The sequence below is a fragment of the Lactuca saligna genome, chromosome 3 (genome assembly GCF_052625555.1).
Source record: "Lactuca saligna cultivar CGN05327 chromosome 3, ASM5262555v1, whole genome shotgun sequence".
Classification (NCBI taxonomy): domain Eukaryota; kingdom Viridiplantae; phylum Streptophyta; class Magnoliopsida; order Asterales; family Asteraceae; genus Lactuca; species Lactuca saligna.
The window spans coordinates 42278703-42298895 of NC_136419.1; positions in this window are offsets into that span (position 1 = coordinate 42278703).

Consider the following 20193-nt stretch of genomic DNA (forward strand, 5'->3'; position numbering starts at 1 on the left):
TTTTCAAAGCCTTAAATTTTGAACAATTAAAGCCTAGTAAAACCTAGCCTATTTTTGAAAATTAAAAGGCTTAGGATAAGGATTAAATTGAATTATTTTATTAATTCTTTAATTGTAAATAATTGATTAATCCATATAGATTTAAATTAATTTAATTAATAGTTAATTAAAGAGTAAATTACTGAAATCGTCCCCATGGTTTGGTCAAAATTGCATGTTTGATCCCTAATTTTTTTTTTTTTGCACTCGGATCGTCTCTATAGTTTGATTTTGTTGCATTTTTCATCCTTATGGGTTGGTTAAAATTGCACGTTTGGTCTCTAATTTTATGTATGTAAGGGACGAAAAACGCAACAAAATCAAACCACAAGGACGAGCCGAGTGAAAAAAAAGTTAGGGACCAAACATGCAATTTTGACCAAACCATTGGGACGATTTCAGTAATTTACTCTTAATTAAAAGATACAGATTAAAGTTTATATGGTTTGAATTAATTAACAGTTAATTAAAAGATAAAGATTAAATCATAATTGGTTTGAATTTAATTAAATTAAAAAGTTTAATTTAGATAATTAAAGTTTAAAATACACCTTATATATTGTTAAAGGTTAATTACTATATGTATAAGACTAAGTCAGTCAGATCGCTCATATGTCTCATTCACGAAGTCAGACTCTAAGGGGGGTATTGGACCATGAATGAGTTAGGGCTCTTATCATGGGTCTTTATGGTAAAAAATGAGTATTGAGTCCCATGAAGTCATGCAAAGCTTCAAAGTTGCCAACTTTACATGTTAAGACCTTACTTAGTTATAGATCTGAAGTTTGGACGAAAAGGTATTAAGGGATTAAGACCCTAAGTTGGATTTTGGGACTCTGGCCAGTACGTCGGGCGTACTTCGTAGTACGTTGCGCATACCGGGTGGGTAGGTTGTTTTGGTTCAATGTATGTATGAGGTACATACGAAGAGTACGCAGTGAATGAGCTTCTTTTGTTTTGGGCCTTCTTTTGGACTTGGACTTCCTTTGGACTTTGGGCCTTAGCTGGATTTTTAGGCTTTATATCTGTTGGGTGATAGTTGGACCTTAGGTTTATGGGTTGGGCCATTATTGGGCCTTGGACCACTATAGGGTTATTAGGCCCAGCTAGTTGGGACCAATAGAGAAAAGGCAAAATAGTCTTTTACCTTAGAGGCTGAGGGTGTTGGTTCGGGGACACGGGTTATGAAATTTTGACCTAATTATTAATTAGGGTATTGTTTGATGATATATAATAAGGAGATTTTCCGGATCAACAGTCCGAGCATTTACCTGATTTTTCGGTAGTTTGAGGTGAGTCTCCTCCCAGTGTTTGGCGGGTCGAAGGCACCAATGCCGTGTATTATGGTTATATGTATGTTGGTTGTCTGTGTGACCGTGCACATGTGTATGTATTATATGTATGCTGCGTGGGGCCTGATAGGTGTGCTAGGCGGGGCCTATCACAAGATATATACAAATATGTTTCGATTGGGGCTTGATACTGGACGAGATCCGATGGATTGTCGGTCATGGCTCATTGTATGTTTGATATGTGTGGCGTTGGGTATTTTGAGGAACTCACTAAACTTCGTGCTTATGGCTTTTAGTTTACGTTTCATACACTTTTGGTTTGAAGGTGAAAAGCTCGGGGTGAGCGCATCGCATGCACCATGTTGTTCTACATTTTTAGTTGACTTGATGTATTTGGATGATTATTAACATACTTTGATTTCACTATGGTTTTACATTAAATACTTGGTTGATAGTCTTTTAATTAAATTAAAAATGAAATTTTTAGCTTTAATTTTTGGGACGTTACAATTATGATTTGAAAGATTTAAATAAACTTTTTAACCTTACCAACTTATTATGGTTTCTTTAGGACTATGGTTTTAGTTTGTTGATGATGTTGAGATATTTGGTATTAATCATGTAAGTATATTTGTTGCTTTGATGGTGTTTGAGACATTCAATATTTATCATGTAAGTTTAATCACTGGTCTGATGTCTTGAGGACTTTCGAGACTTTTAATATTTGTTGTGTAAGTACAACCATTTTAGTAATTAGTTAGATGTTGTTTGAGATTTGTTTCATCTTTCTATAGTTTTTATCTTTTTATAAGATATTACTTTACAATTTTTTTTTTTAATAATTTGAGTCGTTTTGGGAAATACCATCGGGGATACGTGAATGCATACTAGAAATAATGATTCTTACCTTTATCGAGTTTTCGGATGGGGATTAGGGAAATCTCAATCCCTGATAGAGATCCTCATTGAGGATGATGGTTCGTGGGTAAAATGCTTATTGATTTGGAGAACGAGATACTCAAAGTCGACATGGATCCAACCATTGTCATTCATATTACTTTCCAAAATTTGAGATCAACAAAAACTATACATGAAAAAAATTCTTATCTAATTTTTCCAAGAAACTTTTTTTTTTGTCGTAGGTTAATTTTTTTTTTAAAAATTATAAACCATTTGCACGAGACATTCCGTTTTCGGAAATGAAGTTATATTGGAAACATGTATCGTCGTCGTAGGTTTCACCTTGATATGCATCATTTATTGTAGTGAGGTTACATTGACGATACGTCGTCGTCATAGGCCTACATAAAAAAGATTCCTTTATTTATAACTATGATTATAAATATGTAACGATAAATTCAAAAGTAAATTTTAGCATCATCGACTTAATATCATCGCAGAGCCTTTGTTGCCCGAGGTTCATATTCTTATATTGCCATATGATACATGTGATTGTTAATCGTATTGCTAAAATTGAGTTTAGGTCAATGCATATCATATTATTTTTAAAGAACTTTGCAAAAGATGATGTACGAGATATGTTAATACGACAATATTGGGTACAAAGTTGCTTTGATAGTCTAAAGCTTTGATGTATATTTTCAAAGCAAAGGTTTTGCTTTTTGTATCTAAAGTAGTTGGTAGAGAATATTTTGCCCCTTCAGATTTATTCATCATGTGTGCTTATTTTTGTGCTCCTAACTTATAGTGTAGGTTAGTGTAAGCATCTAGTTTCACTCATCATGTATGCCCACATGTTTATGTATAATTGGTTAAGTACCACACATGAGTGTATATGTGTTGATATGTTTTATAGATTATAATTAAAACATGTGGTAGAAAAACTTAATCATTAAGTTTACATGTAACCTATTTGGATCTAAGTTTTCTCTATTGATAGCAACAATCTATGAACATCAAGAACCTAAAGGAACCCTACTATAATTGAAAATTACAAGGGATTAAGGTTTACATATATGTTGATTATTATTGTAAGTAATCAATCAAATTTGTCTTCAAAAAGCTATTAGAAAGCAAGCATCATAAATCTAATGCCTATGATGGTTTGTACCCAAACCTTAGCAATAAGAATACTTGAGAAAAGAGGAGATATGATGAGATTTTTGGCTATTCCTTTCGTATGAATGGTGGCCGAAAATAAAGAGCCAAATGATTCTATTTATAGCTGACACAAGGAGCCTTGAAAACCCTAATTTGAATATAATATTAATATTTTAAGTTAGATAATTATCTAACTCCATAATTATCCTTAAGAAATATTCTAGAAGCCCTAAATATGCTACCTAAAAAAGTCCAAGGTATAAGAAGGTTCTAGAATACCTTCATGTTCAACTATTAAATAATTATAGTTCAAGTCTTTGTACTTTTAATTAATCAAGTTAATCTTAAAATTAATTCCAATTTATTTCTAATTAATTATCAATCAAATAATACTATTTCTAATTAATATATTAATATCACAATATATTAACAAATTATTTATTGCTATTTATTAATCATATAATAAATGAATAAATCAATCACTCTCTCAAAAAATCATTCTAATCAATTAGTAGTTTTAAGGGCAATCAACTTTGTTTTTAATTCAAAGTATACATCAATTTAGTTCTTGGTTTAGACACCTAATCCAACATATGTATATTAGACAATCGTCACAAAGAATAAACAAATGTAAAAAGTGCCGGAAATATTGTAACGTTAAATAAAAAATGTTTATATGTGGTGATTTTTCTACTAGTTGGACTTCCACTTATAAGATGTTGAAAATTGTTGTCGAGTTATGGGAGTTTTATTTTCAACTATGATTTTGAAGATGCTAGTTTTATTTGTGATATCGATAGAGTGCTCGAATATTATGATTTTGGTATGTGCGCAAAATTGCGCCACATTTCTTGAAAAATTCAAGACTAAATCCGAAATTGTATCAAACACTTCAAATTTGTTAGTGCATTTTTAGACAATTTCTAGATGTAGTCCAACATCTATGCACGTGGGAAATGAAACCCGTTTTTTGTTGAATGTGTAAAAAAATATTAGAAAGAATGATATGTATTGTTTAATTAACTAAATGACTATATGTATTTTACAGTATTTTGGATCCTACAATGAAATCTTCTTTTATTAGGCATGTTTTTAGAAAGATAATTATATACAACATAGCAAAGGAACATCTTATGTCGAGAGAAGATTTTGATATGAAGATGGTGACCGTGGTGCGAAAAGTTGAAGATATATTGGATGATTTGTTTAAAAATTACAAAGAAAGGTTTAACTTGCACCCATCATCTCAAGCAACTTGCAATGAAGATATGATTTCCTGTGATGAGGGTAATACATTTTTTGGGGGAATTTTTACATATGAAAGAAAGTAACTCGATTCCAGTTGAAATCGAATTAAAGAGGTGCCTAAATGAGCCCAAAGTTTTGTTTATTATCACATTTATCATACTAAGACCTTGTGTGTTTACCTCTTATTGCCTCTTAAAGAGGCATCAGGTGGAAGAAACAAAATGTTATAGTGTTTCTTATGCCTCTTCAGGTGGTAGAAACAAAATGTTATATGTAAGATCATGTTTTACATTATTTTTGTTCACGACCTTTGATTGCATACAATATTGGATAAGAAAGTCAAAAAGAGCCCACTACATAGGCATAAGTAATATAATAAATTTAGTTTCTTGTTTTATTTGTGATGTATTATATGCTAAAGTTAAATTTGTTTGTTTCTTGGTTTATTTATAAAGATTGAAGAGGTAATAAAAACAAAAACATAAACAAAAACAAAAAAATGTCGGAGGATTCAGTTGCAATAGTTGATATTTTCTTACTTTGGGTTTGAATTGATTATTAATGATAAACATAAGTACAATATATAACTGGATCTTTGTTGTTTAATTATTATGAAATTATATTTTTCATTTCTTACTATTTTCCAATAATGATACAAGTTACATAAAAATATCTAAAGAGTATTTATCGAGCCAAATAGTCATGTGATAATAATTTGGATGATAACAATCTTTTATTTTTGTAAAAAAAAAATAATAATTTATTTTGTTGTATACATATTACTAATAATTTTTTTTTTTTATATTATACACGTATTACCAATACGTAATAAGTTTTATTGGTTGTACAAAAAATACTTTGGTAACCGGTTATATAAGATTTATATAGTACTATTGCAAATCAGAAATAATAAAAGGAAAGCTTATATGGATACCAGGGGTAAAGCCGTAAAGCGAGTGATCTTGCTTCATAAGCATCCGAATTCGATAACTAGCACCACTTTTCTCACTTTGATAATGAGTCACAATATTGTTAAAAAATCTCATCACATGTTACGTCAATCAGTAAGGCTATTCGGTGCACCTTATATCGCATATCATGGTAGGATATGGTATGCTGAGAGGTAAAAAATACGGTAAAGATGGTATGTGGTATGGATTTGCCACAGGAAAAAAAAATGTATTCATTCAAATGTTGTACTTCATTTATAAGAATATGTATTATGGTGGATATGACACCCATCATTTTATGGAGTGAGGTAAAAAATAAGATGATAGTACAAAAGTGTGGTAAGTCTATATTACACCTACATGCCTAACTAGATAAATATAAACAAGATAAAACCTGATATCTTTTAAACACAATCAAAAGATTCTTGGTTCATGTACAAATTTCAAAAAAAATATTAGATAATCGTGTAAAAAATGTAGATAGATAAAATGTAGTTTGTTACCCTCTTATTATCCCATATTTAAGGGATGACAATTAACGGTATTAAAGATCAAAAAGGGTTAATTACACCAATCGTCCCTCGTGCACATGCCAGAAAGCATGTTTAGTTTTTATTTTCAAAAATTAACTCGGATCGTCCCTGTTTGGTTATAGCTTACATGTTTCATCCCTCATTAATTTAATTTTGCACGTTTCATCCCTTACAGTACCTGAAATAACTATTATGCCATTTTAGTATTTATTTTCTGATTAATTTAATGTTCTTATTATTGTTAACTAAAAAAAGAATAAATATTATGACCCACTTAATCTCTTTATTTTCTTTCCAATTCATTTAATGTTCTTCAAGATCCCGATCACCATATTCGTTCACAAACCCGGTTCCCGGCACCACCTCCAGTCACCATCTCCGTCTATAGACTTAGTGCCTGACAGCAGCTCCGGTCACCATCTCCGTCCATAAACTCGAAGTTGCGACTCAAATTCAAAACAAAAATCCAATCTACAGCTTAAACCCAAAACAAAAATCAAACCTGACGAATTAAACCTTCACCTAGTATTCCGGCGACACTATCAAACTCTTACCCTCTAGTATTCCGGTGATGACATCTATGTGTGAGATCGAGTTGTCAAGAGCTCGAGGATTGGGTTTTCAAATCTAGTGTCCGACTACGATGGTGGTTGTCGGATCCATGGCCTCGTTCCTCACTTGAAATCTGCTCCACCATGGAAATCGACCCTCACCTCACCCACCCCAGTCGCCGGTTTAAAGCTCAAGACCACCACCATCCTTCCATCGAGCACCTGTTTCACCTCTTCCTTATACCACATGTTACTTGGAAAATAACCATAAACCACCACCTCCTTCACCAACAACATCTTTCTGTACAAACACCAGCTGATAACAACCCCAATTTGAAAACCACCTAACCAGTAACCTCATCACCCCAACAACTTCCACTAGAAACCCCACCTGCAAGAACTTCAAACACCAACTACAAAATCTCGAATAATCACCATTAACTACTACCCAAATACCACCAGTCGACCTCCTTTTTGTAGATCTGTAACCCTCTCGCTAGATGGAGAGGTGGTCCAATGACCTGGTTTCCAATGAAGGCAACAGGAAAAGGGGAAATGGAAGGAGGAGGGGTGGATTGGGGTGTGGTGTGGTGATGAGGGTTTTATTCTGTTGTCGGAGATGTCTTGGAGTGGACGGAGAAATCTTCGAGTCGCCGGAGTATTGGAGTCGACGGTGATGGTGGTGATCGGTGTTGGTGGTGATGGGGGAAGAGACGAGTTATGAAGGAGCTTAGATTTAGTGTCAATTTCTTTTTCTAAAGGGCAGCAAATAGTTATTTTTTATTATCAAAAATCAATAAATAAATAATAAATAACTAATCAATAGAAAATAAATCAAAAAATAAATAATTAAGGGCAAAATGGTCTTTTTATGTTCGGAGGGACTAAGCGTGCTAGATGAAACACACCCAGGGACGGTCCAAGTTAAATTTTGAAAATAAGAACTAAACACGTTAATAGATATATGCACGAGGAACTATTGGTGTAATTTACCCAAACAGAAATTAAATTCTGTGAAAAAGAACCATATTGTCCGTAAACAAAATGATTTTAAGCTCAATGAAATGACAGTCATATTTCTGAAATTTACTTCTATTTTATGATTAAAAAAATTAATGAAAAAACACATGCGTCGTATTTTGAGTGATGGCAATTTCCCACCTACTCCCACGAGATAATTCTTCATCACACAGTAGATTATTCTATTAATTTTCAAGCATATATTTATTAAATCCTAGGTCTTTTCGTTTTTACCATTGCCTGACACAATTACACAAAACTTAACTATTTACTTGTTTGCAAATCTTTAGTTATCGAGATCTACTATACTTAAATTTGTGTATATTTTCAATTAAGATTCTTGGTTCTACTTTGTGAGATAACATATATTAATTGTGTACATTTTCAATTAAGATTTTGTGAGATAACATATAGTACATATTAAAACTTAAAGAACATAAACTAATAACGATATTATAATATCTAAAAGGTATCCAAACATAGCTGATGATACTTTTTTTTAATATAAGATGCACCATTAGAGCAGTCCATATCAAACCGTCTTAAGATCACGTGTGAGGTCAATCGTATAACACAAACAATATTTAGCTTATGTTAGTGTTTAAGCCCTAAACATCTTATATGAAATTTCATTTCTCAACCATTACTCAACCATTAGATTCTCATCGTGAGTATCTACAGCCATGACTAAAGCCTCTCGAAGAAGTTTAGTAAAATTTTGCAACACTTTCTTGAGTGTTACATACCTTTGCATGTAATCCACGCTTTAAATGCCAAGTCACCCCCACATCTTGCACGTTCTTGCAATCTCTTACATTCTATTTAGTTATTGTTTTTATATATTTTTCCATAAAAAAAAAAAGTAATAGCGCATGTTTACCATTTCTTAGTTTTTAGGTTTTACATTGTTATTTGAATAAATTATTGAAATCGTCTCTTTGGTTTTGCAAAAATTATATGTTTGCACATTAATTTTTTTTTTTTGCATTCGGATCGTCCTTATGGTTTAATTTTTTTTGCATTGGGGACGCAAAAGACAACGAAATCAAACCACATGGAAGATCCGAGTGAAAAAAAAGTTACCAAAACATATAATTTTGACCAAACCATAAGGACAATTTTAGTAATCATTACAAGAAGACTGGGCAATAGCGGCAACGGGTGTCATCGCTAAAGGTTAGGGATGTCGCTACTAATACCTTTAGCGGCAACTTGTCGCTGCAAATGCGTCGCCAGTGATGTTTCGTTGCTAATACGCATCTAATCGCCGCTAAAGGGTCCTCGTCGCTGCTATTGACATGTCGCCGCTAATACTGCACCGTCGCCACTAATACATAGATGTCACCACAAAAGATGTCGCCGCAAAAACAGTTTTGTTTTATTTTTATTTTTTAACATTAAATTTATAAAAACAATATAATATTTATAAAGTCTGATAACTTTTTATAGAAATATTATCCATACACAACCAATCCAAAATATTAATTCATACACAACCAATCCAAAATATTAATCCATACCACAACCTAAAGTATTCTTCCAAATTACAAAACATTTCATAAAATTCTAAAGTAACTACTCTTCCTCATCATTTTCTTCATTATTTGGTGGCAACAATGAGCGAAACCACTCTTCCAATGCTGCAGAACAGGCAGGGTCTTTTAGTATTGTTTGCAGTATTTCTAACTATAAAGAAAATAAAATATATTACCAACATATCAAAATATCATTATAATTTCCAAAAATTATATCATTCTACAAAATATCAACATATCAAATACACTTAAACATACATCTACTTTCCATTATAGCATTTACTTTCCAAAATATTACCAAACTACAAAATATCAACGTATCAAATCATAACCAACATATCATTATACTATTCTACTTTTCATTATAACATTGTACTTTCCAAAAATTACCAAACTACAAAATATCAACATATCAAACCATAACCAACATATCATTATAGCATTCTACTTTCCATTATAGCATTTACTTTCCAAAAATTACTAAACTACAAAATATCAACATTTCAAATCATAACCAACATACCATTATAACATTCTACTTTCCATTATAGCATTGTATTTTTCATTATATCGTTATACTTTTCAACTTAAACTAACAATTACCTGTGATTGTGGTTGTTCTTGTGTCACTGGTTGTTCCTGATCGTACATGGACACAACAATAGGGGGTTTACGCCCAATGCCTCTGATATGTCCGTGTCGAACACCCAATATTCTTTCAAAACAGTTTTCAGTGGGTGTTAGATTGCTTGCTTCAGAAGTAGCTTGGGTCCGTTGGTTGATCTCCTCGAGTAAAGCATTCTGTATTTTCAATAAATAATAAAAATCAGATTACTAAATACCCTTGACGATATAAACACTTATATAAAAATACAAATTAACCACTTACGTATTGTTGCTCGACTGCAAGACTATAAAATACCCCTTGGCGATTAAAATTAGCCTTACGAATAACTTCGATTCGACTGATATTCTATTTAGCATTAAAATTTAGATTACTTATACTTTAAATAAATATTTAAATATATCATAACTTACTTCTTTGAAACATGCATTGTTGTACGAGCTCGACCCCCTATGTTTATAACTACTTGTTTTGCACGACATTCTGTGTTTGACACCGAACGCCTTAAAAATCCTAACGTTTGAAAATGTTCGACCGCCTTCACCCAATTTTCATGTGACATACCCTTGTGGGGTTGTTTAATGCGGCTGGGATATCTGCAGGCCCCCCGATTTTTCGGCCTCTGTAAACTTTTGCAAGACTCGAATCAATGCTCCACAACAATTGAGCACGCTTCGGATCCATGTTAACCTTATCCAAATCAAATTTATTATGCAAAATACAAAAAATTTAGTTAATTAAATAACAATTACAACTAAACTTAAAATTGTATCCAAGTTACCTTTAGATGCACAACTATTGCGTTCCTTAAGGCGGGGGAAACATTGTACCAACCAGATACGTTGAAAGGGACATTGTTCCACAAATACCTTCCAATTTCATGTGTGAACCAATTACCACACTTCCCGACAGGGGAATATGTGATCTGCCTGTCGAAATCCAAATCCATGGGCTTTCCCTTGTATGCCTGTATCAACTTTCCCAGCTCGATATATTTTTGACATGCCCCTTCTTCTTTTTGGAAACTCGGCTGAAAAAATACAATTAAAAACATTAGTCACGATAACTTATAATAAAGTAATAAAAATAGTTAATAAATATATCATAATAAAACTTACCATCCTGTTCGTGCTGACCACAACCAAAGCCTACTGGAGGTGGTGGATCCCCGACTCCATCACCTCCATGTCCAAGCCCCATAACATCGACCATCATGACAAAGAGTATCACTCAAGTAAACCTCATCTGTAGCCTGTAAATTACAAGATGTACAATATAGAAATACAATATGAATAAAAGTTAGTTACCTTGCGAAATTGTAAGATTTACAATATAGACAAACAACATAAATAAAAGTTAGACAAACAATATGAATTAAAGGTACATTTCAAATAAAGTTTCTATTACAAGTTTTTTTTTGATTTTTTTAATCAAAATCTTCATCATATACTTCAATGTCTTCTTCATCAGTATCATAATCAGAATCATCATCATCATAATCAGTCTCTTCCTCGGAAACATTATCAATTCTACCCGTTGGCGGAGATACTTCAGTCTCGTCTTCATCGTCATAATCAACATTGTTTTGAGCTACATCAACATTGTTTTGAAAGTATTGTGAGAAGTTGATAAAAAGTCTAGCTCTAGATGAAGAGTTGTTTTGAACTATGTCAACATTTTCGGCCTCCACATTGTCGACATCTTGGACAGAGTCACTGTAAGAATTTTGGACACGAGCATTGTCGGATGATAGATCCCAAATACTTCGATGATTATCATGCTCGACGACACAACGATGGTTGCTGTTTTGGTTTCTTTGATGATTAACAGGCTCGCGGATGTAGAACACTTGTTTGGCTTGCAAAACATATATGAGTTGATCATCTTGGTACGCTTCTTTTCCTATGTCGATACTGATGAAATTATCATCAAGAATATCTCCTGTATCGAACCTCTTGCACCGAAATATTACAGTCGAATAATCATATGGATATTGCACCTCCATAATCTCTTCTAACTGTCCATAATACTTCTCTCCATTCTCACCAACCGCTAGAACCCCAGAGTTTTGCGTTTTGCGTTGTGCATCACGACTAAGTACCATAAACCTAAAACCATTGGCTATGCATGAGGTGTAAGTATAAACATCAATTTGAGAACCCATTGAAAGGGCTAACAACTCTTTGTGGAATTCTGGAGAGTTTTCTTTTTCCATCTGATAAATCTATAAACATATGTTGACGTGTTATGTATTCTTGATTCGTTATATTTATCAAAGATATTTGTTTGTTAATTATTATTACCTTTTCAAAATAACCAATTGGGAAATTCGGTCTTTTCGTTACTTTTAGGATGTTCATATTTGAATTTTCTATATTGATGAATATATATATATATATATATATATATATATATATATATATATATATATATATATATATATATATATAATTGATGAATGGAGAAAAGTAACAATAAATAATGAAAGATATTTAAAAGTAAGAAAACTTACTCAACGTATTGCCTGACTTCTTGACAACTATTTAATATAAACCATTCTATTTTACGTTTCTCCCTTATATTAAGATATTTGATTTGCGTTGCGCTCGTCGGTCGACACTTGGACTCAAACATCTAAAACTTTGTTTTTTCAATGACAATGTCTTCGTTTCTTTCAAGGCGATTGGCATCTCAAATGTACATCGAACAAAATGACAAAACTCTTCAACAACATAACCTTCAACTATACAACCTTCCGGTCTCGCCTTATTTCTGACATAGTTTTTTAGTTTTTTCATATACCTTTCGAACGGATACATCCATCTCATACATACCGGGCCTCTGGCAATTGCTTCATCAGGTAAATGCAAAACTAAATGAATCATAATGTCGAAAAACGCTAGAGGATAAATCAACTCTAACTTGCACAAGATTCTAATTTTGTCTTCTTTTGCTTTCCTCATATCCTCCACCTTTAGTGTTTAGAGCAAATTTGCTTGAAAAACGTACAAAGATCTACAATTGGTGTAGAAGTTTCTTTGTCCAATAACGCTCTAACTCCAATCGGTATCAAATGTTGCATAAGAATGTGATAGTCATGAGATATCAACCCAATGATGTTAGTATCATTATCTACCACTTTCTTACTGATGTTAGATCCAAATCCATTAGGCAATTTAACATCTCTTATAAATTGACAAAATATTTTGCTGTCAGGTGTCTTGAATGAGTACCTTGCATGTGGTGTAGTGAACTTGTTACCCTTTTTTGCAACCATTGATTACGTCGAATATTCAGATTTCTCAAGTCCTCACGCGCTTTTGATGTGTCTTTACTCTTATCATTCATTATAGAAGTACCTAAAAGACTCTCAACTACATTTTTCTCGACATGCATCAAATCTATGTTGTGCTTTAGCTGCAGAGAAGACCAATACTCGAGGTCGAAAAATATGCTACGTTTCTACCAATTCAACTCGAATCCTTGCCGATCCATGTTTGCCTTGAGAGTGTTAGGATGTTTACCCTGTTTACAAAGTATTAGATGACCTAGTTGCTCTTGTATGTCTTCATTAGTAAAGTGTCTCAGAACGGGTCTTGTCTTGGGTTGCCCGTTAAATTTCAAACTCATCATTAATGGATCATCAACATCTAAGAACCGACGATGACCAATATAAAAGACTTTATTTACTGCACGGTACGAGGGAGTGTCTTCATTGCAAGTCGGGCATGCTCTATACCCTTGTCCGCTCCAGCCCGATAAACTACTACGAGCTGGAAAGTCATTTATTGTCCACAACAACATAGCTTTCATCGTGAAGAATGTGTTTGTCGTTGCGTTTTTAATACGTATGCCTGATTACTACAAAAATTAAGCTCTTCCACTAAGGGCCTAAGGAAAACATCTATGTCCTTTCCAGGCGCTTTAGGGCTGGGAATTAACAAGGCCAACATGAATGATACCTTTTTTATACAAAGCCATGGTGGCAGATTGTATGTGGTGAGTACAATCGACCACGTACTATGCGGATTAAACATGTTACCAAATGGATTAAAGCCATTAGGTGCCAGCCCTAGACGTACGTTGCGAGGTTCACTCGAGAAGTCAGGGTAATCTACATCATCATTTTTCCAAGACTCTCCATTAACGGGATGACGCATCACACCATTTTCTGATCTCCCAATACTATGCCATATCATATTTTTGGAAGTGTACCGTGAACAATACAAACGGCGTAGTCTAGGGGCCACTAGAAAGTACTGTAACACCTTATGGGCCACTTTTTTACCCTTGGTGTTTTTATCAATCCACCGACTCTCTTTGCAAACGAGACAAACTTGCAATGACTTGTGTTGCTTCTAAAAGAGAAAACAATCGTTTTTGCACACATGTATTGACTGGTACCCCAAACCTAACTTCTTCAGTTTCTTTTTTGCTAAATAATATGAACAGGGAACCTTGTTGTCTAGTGGAAATGTTGAATGCAACAACTCAAGGAGCTGATCAAATGAACTAGCAGTCCATTTGTTGATGACCTTGATATGCATCAGCTTTGCTAAAAAATCAAGGAAAGAAAACGTAAACCAGGATATAACTTGGTTTCGACTGCCTCTAACAACTCTTCAAAATCATCATCGACACCACTACCCCCTGTATTCGAGGTTCCTTGATTGAGGTTTGTATCATTTTCTCTCGACTCCAACATAACATCATCAATAACATCAACCATCTCGTTGCTTGGCGATATGACATCTACAATAGGAGGGATTAAAAGTTCACTGTGATATATCCACGTTTTGTATGATTAACTGAAACCATATATACGAACATGAAGTCTCATTGCTTTTGGATCCATGAATTAACGATTATCACATTTCTCACATGGACATCTGGTTTCACCTTTACAATCTAGATGTAACATGGATCTCTCGACAAAAGAGTCGAGTCCTAGCTGGAACTCTAGAGATTGACGATCTGGATTAGTAGTCCAACTTTTATCAATAGACATGATGCAACTGAAACATAATTTAGTGTTTAATGTTTACTCTACGGGAAACAAAAATCAAGTAGTGTATTCATAAAGTTGATGATTCAAAAAGTATCCCAACATAGGAACACATGAACAAATAATCAGAAATAGATAAAGTATGTTGCTATTAATAACCTAATTAAAGTTAAAGTTGTAATGACCAACATTAACTCACTAAAAGTATGTTGCTATTAAGTTGGTTTTATAATTTATTTAATTTGATTTTATAAAGGTAACTTAATTTGATTCTAAAGGTAAATTAATTTGACTTTCTAATTAATTTAATATTTTCATTTTTGTTATTAGTTTAATTTTTTAAACTAATTTTATTTTATTTTATTAATAATATTAACTTGATTTTAAAACTAATTTAATTTGATTTTACAACTAATTTATTAATTTTTTTTAAATTAATTTAATTTTATTCTATAATTAAATTAAAATTACTAGAAGTATGTTGCTGTTAATAACCTAATTAAAGCTAAAGTTGTAATGACCAACATTAAGTCACTAAAAGTATGTTGCTATTAAGTTGGTTTTATAATTGATTTAATTTGATTTTATAAAGGTAACTTAATTTGATTCTAAAGGTAAATTAATTTGATTTTCCAAAATAATTTAATATTTTCTTTTTTGTTATTAGTTTAATTTTTTAAACTAATTTTATTTTATTTTAATATTAATATTAACTTGATTTTAAAACTAATTTAATTTGATTTTACAATTAATTTATTAATTTTTTTTATTGATTTTTTAAAATTAATTTAATTTTATTCTATAATTAAATTAAAATTACTAGAAGTACGTTGCTATTAATAACCTAATTAAAGCTAAAGATATAATGACCAACATTAAGTCGCTAAAAGTATGTTGCTATTAAGTTGGTTTTATAATTGATTTTATAAATGTAACTTAATTTGATTATAAAGGTAAAATAATTTGATTTTCTAATTAATTTGATATTTTCTTTTTTGTTATTAGTTTAATTTTTTAAACTAATTTTATTTTATTTTACTATTAATATTAACATGATTTTAAAACTAATTTAATTTGATTTTGAAATTAAAATATAATTTTTTTATTGATTTTTTTAAAATTAATTTAAATTTATTCTATAATTAAGTTAAAATTACTAGAAGTACGTTGCTATTAATAACCTGATTAAAGATAAAGTTGTAATGACTAACATTAAGTCACTAAAAGTATGGTGCTATTAAGTTGGTTTTTGTAACACCGTAAATTTCAAGACAAATTTTTCATTTAAAATAATCATTTTATTCTTAGAAACACTTGTTTAAAGTCCCATTCATAGTCGATTTACAAAACATAACTCCATTTTCACTTGCATAGAAAACCAGGATCCTCCAAAATATGACTCTTTCTCTGGTGTGTACAATCAAGCCGGTGCCGTCCCGTGATACTGAAAGAAACCTGAAAAACATCACACAAAACACTGTAAGCACGAAGCTTAGTGAGTTCCCCAAAATACCACATATAACACATATTAGCCACTCGAGGCTATAACTCTGTGGGTCCGTGCACCCAAACTCTGTGAACCCTCAGGTTCTAACTCTGTAAACATGCACAACATTAATCACGTAGAAATAATGCAGTACAACACATAACATACATAGCACACAAATACTCTATCACATAACTCTGGTTACCTACTCAAGGTAAAGTATAGTGAGAAGACTCACCTGGCAAGCAGAAAGCAGATATCCCCACACTTAAATCTCGAACTCGCCACCGCCTAACACGTAAGACAAAAACACTCATGAATATAACTCTCGAGACTAGAATCAATCCTCTCATGGCACCCTCTTAAGGGTAAAAGACTATTTTACCCCTCTCTTGGCCCAAAGGCCACATCGCTGTCCAATCCCTAAAAGTTAACGGTCAACCCTTGGTCCAAATCAAAGTCCTCAGTCAAGGTCAACCCCTGACTGACCCTACTCGCTGAGTCAACCCTGTGACTCGTCGAGTTCCCATAATCAGAACTTCACTCAATCCGCGACCTAACTCGCCGAGTCACCCCGAGACTCGCCGAGTCCAACAACTCTGAGTCCACTCGCACACAACTCTCTGAGTCATCCCTCGACTCACCGATTCTCGACTCAACCAGAGAATATTTGGGACTCTTCGACAAAACTCGTCGAGTCCAAGAACAGACTCGCCGAGTCTACGGCTATCTTCAATCTGCTCGCCGAGTTGTTCATACAACTCGCCGAGTTCCAGGCCATCTTCATCCAACTCGTCGAGTCCACCCATGTGACTCGCCGAGTACCACCAGTCTGAATCCATTCAGAAGCACTCCAGGCCATGCAATTGATCCAAAACATAGATCTAGTCTCTTACCACTCATCCATCACGTAAAGTGGCAAACTTTACGTGAATCCAAAGAGATCTAAGCCGTTTGCACATTGGGCTAGGGTTTGGGACATGTAAGCTTCACTAAACACTCCAACACAGGGACTTTCATGCTCTCTAATTCTTCTCCCTTCCAGATCTGAGGTAGTAACCTCAGATCTAACCTCTAGACTTCCCATTTCATCCATAGACAAATTCCCACAAACCCCAAAATGAAGAAACAACATAACAACAGTCCAATAACGAGATATTACCTCTAAGAGATGCCCCAACTGCAATGTAGTTCGAATCCAAGCAAAGCCCCTTGCTCCAAGCCTTCAATCTCCCAAAATTCCTTCAACAATTACTTCTCCAAGCTCCAATCCACTCAACAATGGTGCTTCTCCGCGATTTAGGGTTTTTCTGGGGCTCAAGGGGTGATAAAGAGGCTGGGAGGAAAACATAATGATATTTATATAAGGTTCAACCCCGAGAATTAGGGTTTTCTCCATTCAGCGCCTACTCGCCGAGTCCATTACACTGACTCGCCGAGTCGGCCACTTAACACGCGACCAAGTCGCGACTCTACTCGGCGAGTCCGCACATGGACTCGCCGAGTCACTCTTTCCCAATTTACTCTTTTAGCCCTTCAATTCTACTCTTGATATTTCGGGATGTTACAGTTTTATAATTGATTTAATTTGATTTTATAATGGTAACTTAATTTGAATCTAAATGTAAATTAATTTGATTTTCTAATTAATTTAATATTTTCTTTTTTGTTATTAGTTTACTTTTTTAAACTAATTTTATTTTGTTTTAATATTAATATTAACTTGATTTTAAAACTAATTTAATTTGATTTTACAACTAATTTATTATTTTTTATTGATTTTTTTAAAATTAATTTAATTTTATTCTATAAATACATTAAAATTACTAGAAATATGTTGTTATTAATAACCTAATTAAAGATAAAGTTGTAATGACCAACATTAAGTCACTAAAAGTATGTTGCTATTAAGTTGGTTTTATAATTGATTTAATCTGATTTTATAAATGTAACTTAATTTGATTCTAAAGGTAAATTAATTTGATTTTCTAATTAATTTAATATTTTCTATTTTTTTATTAGTTTAGTTTTTTAAACTAATTTTATTTTATTTTAATATTAATACTAACTTGATTTTAAAAATAATTTAATTTGATTTTACAATTAATTTATTATTTTTTTATTGATTTTTTTAAAATTAATTTAATTTTATTCTATAATTAAATTAAAATTATTAGAAGTACGCTGCTATTAATAACCTAATTAAAGCTAAAGTTGTAATGACCAATATTAAGTCACTAAAAGTATGTTGTTATTAAGTTGGTTTTATAATTGATTTAATTTGATTTTATAAAGATAACGTAATTTGATTCTAAAGGTAAATTAATTTGATTTTCTAATTAATTTAATATTTTCTTTTTTGTTATTAGTTTAATTTTTTAAACTAATTTTATTTTATTTTAATATTAATATTAACTTGATTTAAAACTAATTTAATTTGATTTTACAATTAATTAATTTTTTTATTGATTTTTTTAAAAATTAATTTAATTTTATTCTATAGTTAAATTAAAAATACTAGAAGTACATTGGTATTAATAACCTAACTAAAGCTAAAGTTGTAATGACAAACATTAAGTCACTAACAAAATTAAGCATTTTGAAACCATATACAATACATTACTGGAAGTAAGTTGTTATTAATAACCTAATTAAGCCAAATGCATACATCCAATTTGTATATTCCAATTTCATACAATTAAGCTAAAATGTATACATCCAATTTTTATATTCCAATTTCATCCAATTTTATACAATTAAGCCAAATGTATACAAATTTATACATCTAAATACAAAATCAAACAAATGTGTGTGTACAAACACTTCTGAAAAACATACACAAAATGAAAAACAATTTTTATATATATACAATTTCAATTTTATGCCAAATTTCATTTTTAAGCAAATGTGGTATAAACATAAATTACAAAAACATACACAAAATGCATAAAAATTTCCCACAAAGCTGAAAAAGCATACAATCCAACAAAATGCACAAACACTTCTTATCTCAAAATACAAATATAATCACTCAACAAAACTGAAAATTACTATCAATTTATCATCCAAATTAGCACTAAAACAGAAAAATAATAGAAAATAGGAGGAATTCGAAATTGAATGTGGGTAATTTTGGAATTGAGCTCAATGGTCATCGGTTTTGGAGGTTTTGGGGGAAGGTGTGGCGGCAGGAGAGGCTAGCATCGGCTTTTACCTTCGTCCTCCACCTAGTCGACTCGTCCAAGTGATAAAAAGGATACGCAATAACATAATGAGAGAACATAAAAAATGTCACAGAAAAGGAATCTGTAAGGGGTTATCTGTAAGGAGCATTAGCGGCGACAGACAATAGCGGCGACACAAAGGTATTACTGGCGACAATAGGGCAATAGCTGCGACACATTCGAGGGAAAAATCAGCGTGTTTTCGCTTTCCTCTACAACCATTGGATTGAAAACAAATCAGATGGATGATGATAATTTGACGTGGATCGCTGTTAGTGACAATTAGTGACAACCTCTTTAGCGGCGACGCTGAGCAATAGCGGCGACATGTAACGCGTTAATAACATGTCGCCGCTAAAAACGTCGCCGATAATACTAACATTTATTGTAGTGAATTTACTTTGGTTATTTTATATTAAATGTAATTAATTTCCTTTTTTCAGGCCAATGAGAAGAATTTAGTAAGAAGGATCAATTATTTATTTGGAAGGTTGTAGTCGATTTTTTTTTTTTCCTAAATAATAACATCGTTGTACAAGTTCTCTAGTTACAATTAAAACAGCTCACTGTATCGTTTGGTTCTTTCCTTCCTTTCATTTTTGTTCATAATTCCTTTTTAGAATA